This window comes from Coenobita brevimanus, chromosome 46 (genome assembly GCF_032717465.1).
Source record: "Coenobita brevimanus isolate Jiangsu-jjx chromosome 46, ASM3271746v2, whole genome shotgun sequence".
NCBI classification, from domain to species: Eukaryota; Metazoa; Arthropoda; class Malacostraca; order Decapoda; family Coenobitidae; genus Coenobita; species Coenobita brevimanus.
The window spans coordinates 20,676,248-20,681,292 of record NC_136999.1 but is presented as its reverse complement, the minus strand read 5'-3'; positions in this window follow the sequence as shown (position 1 = coordinate 20,681,292).

Genomic DNA, 5,045 nt, shown 5'->3' with positions numbered 1-5,045 from the left:
TCACTTCTGAATAACATATTTCTGTGGTGTGTATGTTATTTTTTTGTTTTTCTGAGTCTGGAAGATACAAACGCAGAACAACATCCGTAAATATCGCTGGCTTAGTGTTACTTTTCCTTTCAGGTAGATAGTGTAGAATAAAATTTTCTTTCCTTCTTTCCTATGAAATTTCCATGACAATTTTTCTATGCTGCATGGTGGTCCTTACAATTTCCTGCCGGCATCGGCTGGAGGATTTGGTAGGTGGGTGGGAAGGGGGGAGCCTTTCTACGTTTCTGTCCTTATGTTTAGCTGATTGAGTTGTTTTATTCGTAATAACCTTCCCTAGACCAAACAGCCACCAAAGCACCAACAGTTCTGTTGCTGTATGCGTTCCTTTGTACTCTCACTTTCTTACCTACACCCCTAACTTTCTTCCCTATAATCATGACTTCCCTACACCCCTAACTTTCTTCCATGTTCCCTCACTTTTTTCCCTTTACCCTTACTCTCTTTCATATAGTGTCACTTTCTTACAACCCTAACTTTCTTCCCTATACCCCTCACCATCCGCCCTATATCCCTGAGTCTTCCCTGTACCCCTTATTATCGTCCCTATGCTTCACTGTCTTCCCTATATCCCCCACTTTCTTCCCTATATCCTTGACAGTCTTCCTAATTTCCCTCATTATAATCCTATATCCTTCACTGGCTTCCCTATATCCCTCGCTGCCTCCCCCATAACCCCTCACTATCTTCCCTATCCTTTCCCACCCTTCCTATACCCTCCACTTTCTTCCCTCCATCCTTTCATGCCTTCCCTGTACCCCTGACTGTGTTCTCTATATCCTTTACTGCCTTCCTTCTATCCCTCACTACCTTCCCAACACACTTCAGTATTATCCCTGTACCACTTACTATCTTCCCTATACCTCTCACTGTCTTCCCTACATCCTTCATTATCTGCTCTGTATCCCTCAGTTTCTTCCCTGTACCCTCATTATCTTCCCTCCGTCTCTCACTTTCCACCTTGTACTCTCACTGCCTGTCCCTCACCACCACAACATAATTACACAGTCTGCCCAGCCACGTAAATTTGCTGACGAACCTGAATGCCATTGATATATTTCTTCTTCCTTCCTTTTTCTAACTTTGTCTTTCCCATATTCATATTTCCTAACTTTATTTTGACAATTTTTTACAATTTACTGACAGCCAAGATCATTTGTTGAGGACAGGGGATATCTCTTGTAAAGAATGGGTTAATTATAGATGTGTGTGTGTGTGTGTGTGTGTGTGTGTGTGTGTGTGTGTGTGTGTGTGTGTGTGTGTGTGTGTGTGTGTGAAATGATACTGAATAGCAACAACAACAAAAACAACAACAACAACAATAATAATAATAATAATAATAATATAATATTATTATTATCATTATTATTATTATTTTTTTATTATTATTGTTTTTATTATTATTTTTCTGTGGTAGGTGAGGGAGCTCACCATCCATTCACTGGATGTAGTGTTGTTCTCGGATGCCTTCCCTTTCCTCTCTTCCTTCTTTCCTTACTTCCTCTTGTCCTTTCCTTCATTCTTTCTTTCCTTCCTCTTGTCCTTCTTTCCTTCATTCTTTCCTCCTCCTTCAGTCTACGAGCGACTCTACACTGAGTGACAAGCCAGATGGTTCCCTGTACATCAAGAAACCATTTAATACGTTGGGTGGTAACCATGCAGCCAAATTATGGCGCCTGGTGGTTTAGTGGGTAATTAGGGCTCTCCAGTCGGACTGAGCCAGTGCAGGTTTATGTCCAAGGGATGGCTGGGGTTTATTTCTCACGTAGTGCCACACAGGGATGAGTGAGGCTTGTTACTCTCATCTTAAATGTCAGGATCAACTAGCCAAGCCCTGGACTCCTACGCTCCTCATGGGGCAACAATGGATTAGCTGATGATGATGATGATGATGATGATGATGATGACAATAATAACAGGAAAATAATAATAAAAATAATAGTAACAACAATAACAACAATAATAATAATAATAATAATAATAATAATAATAATAATAATAATAATAAAATAATATTAATATTTATTATAATAATAATAATAAATAATAATAACACTAATAATAATATTAGAATAATAATAATGATAATAATAATAATAATAATAATATAATATTTATTATAATAATAATATTAAATAATAACAACAACAATAATAATAATAATAATAAAATAATAATAATAATAAGAATAATTTAATAATGATAATAATAACTAATAATAATAACTATTATAACAGAAAATAATAAAAAAAATAATAATATTGATACTACTACTACTACTACTACTACTACTACTACTACTACTGCTACTACTACTACTACTGTCCATTCATCCATCCATCATCTAATCCTGTGTTGTCCCATGAGGAGCGTAGGAGCCCAGGGCTAGGCAAGTTGGTCCTGACATTTAAGATGTGAGCCTCACTCATCCCTGAGTGGCATTACGTGAGCAATAAACCCGAACCATCCCTTGGATACAAACCTTAGCCGGATCAGTCCGATCGAGCGCCTTAACTACCCGCTAAACCACCAGGAGCCATAATTTGGTTATATGATTACCACCCAGTGTGGTAGGCCTAAAATAATGGCTCCTTGGTGTACAGGAAACCATTTGGCTTGTCACTCAGTGTACAGTCACCCGAAGACAGAGGGAAAAGGATAAAAAAGAAAGAAAGAATGACAGAAGTGGAAGGAAGTAAAGAGGAAGGGAGGAAAGGGCAGTCACCTAAGAGCAGCACTACAATGAGTGAGTAGATGGAAAGTGCCCCCACCTACCACAAAATATTAAAACTAATGATAAGTTAATAATATTGGTAAGAGAAAGAAAAATTGAAAGTTATCATTATTATTTTTATTATTATTATTATTATTTTTATAACTATTATTATTATTATTGTTATTATTATTATTATTATTATTATTATTATTTAGTGGTAGGTGGGGGCGCTCACCATCCACTCACTCGATGTAGTGCTGCTGTCGGGTGTCTGCCCTTTCCTCTCCATCATTCTTTCCTTCCATCCTCCTCTGTCTTGGGGCTCACCATCCACTCACTTGATGTAGTGCTGCTGTTTTAGGTGTCTGCCCTTACCTCTCCTCCATCCTTTTTCCTTCCATCCTCTTCTGTCTTCCTTTACTTCATTCTTTCCTTGTCCTTGTGCCTACGGGTAACTTTACACTCCCTCTTCTGGTCTTTCATTCCTTCATTCTTTCCTCTTCCTTCTGCCAGTGGGTGACTCTACACTGAGTGACAAGCCAAATGGTTTCCTGTACACCAAGAAACCATTTACTACGCTGGGTGGTAACCATATAACCAGATTTTGGCGCCTATTGGTTTAATGGGTAATTATTGCGCTCCAATCGGATTGAGCCGGTGAAGGTTTATATCCAAGGGGTGATTGGGGTTGATTGCTCATGTACTGCCACTCAGGGATGAGCGAGGCTGGTCACTCTCATCTTAAATGTCAGGACCAACTGCCTAGCCCCGGGCACCTACGCTTCTCATGGGGAAATGTAGTATTGGATGATGGATGGATGGATTATTATTATTATTATTATTATTATTATTATTATTATTATTATTGTTACTTTTATTTTTTTTTGGTGGAGGTGGAGGCGCTAACCATCCACTCACTCGATGTAGTGCTGCTCTCGGTGCTTGCCCTTTCCTCTCATCCTTCCTTCTTCCTTTCCTTCCTCTTTTGTCCATCTTTACTTCTTTCCTTCCTCTTCCTTCTGTCTACGGGTGACTCTACACTGAGTGACATGCCACATGGTTTCCTGTACACCAGGAAACCATTTACTACGCTGGGTGGTAACCTTGTAACCAAATCATGGCGCCTGGTGCTTTAGTGGGTAATTAAGGCGCTCCAACCGGATTGAGCCTGTGTAGGTTTATATCCAAGGGATGGTTGGGGATTATTGCTCACGTAGTGCCACTCAAGGATAAAAGAGGCTGACCACTATCATCTTAAATGTCATTCCGAACTTGCCTAGCCCCGGGCTCCTACGCTTCTCATGGGGCAACACAGGATTAGATGATGTATGTATGTACAGTATGTATGTATGTATGTATATGTTAAACCAGTTCTGCTGTCGGGCCCTGATGCGGATGTCACTGATTGCATTGCGCAGTTGACCCTTGTGCGGTGTGGTGCCGTGAGGATCTGTCCGTTCTCCCCTTTGGGGCTAAGATGAGAATGAATGTGTTTGAATGGATGAGTAAATGGGGAGTGTGTCGTCCTGTCTCGGCTACCTCCCTTTCCTTTGGGGAAGCAGCCTAGGTATATAGATAGATAGATTATTATTATTATTATTATTATTATTATTATTATTATTTTTCTGTGGTAGGTGAGGGAGCTCACCATCCACTCACTGGATGTAGTGTTGTTCTCGGATGCCTTCCCTTTCCTCTCTTCCTTCTTTCCTTATTTGCTCTTGTCCTTTCCTCCATTCTTTCTTTCCTTCCTCTTGTCCTTCTTTTTTTCATTCTTTCCTCCTCCGTCAGTCTACGAGCGACTCTACACTGAGTGACAAGCCAGATGGTTCCCTGTACATCAAAAAAATATTTAATACGCTGGGTGGTAACCATGCAGCCAAATTATGGCGCCTGGTGGTTTAGTGGGTAATTAGGGCTCTCCAGTCGGATTGAGCCAGTGCAGGTTTATGTCCAAGGGGTGATTGGGGTTAATTTTTTTTTTTTTTTATGCTAGGAAGAAGGAACCAAAGACCATGAGCCCGCAATAACTGTTCCCCCCAAGAGAAAAACAAAATACAAGAGAGAGCCAAATTCAAGATCCGATCATTTCGAGATGCCTGGACACACCGCGCTTGAAAGACTGGAGATCGTATGAAGCAAGAAATACAGACACAGGGAGACAGTCCCAGAGTTGACCTGTTGCATAAATGAAAGACTGGGAGTAACGGTTAACTCTTGCATTAGAGAGTTGGACAGAAAAGGGATGAGAGTTTGCTGCTAGACGGGTGCTAAGCGTCCG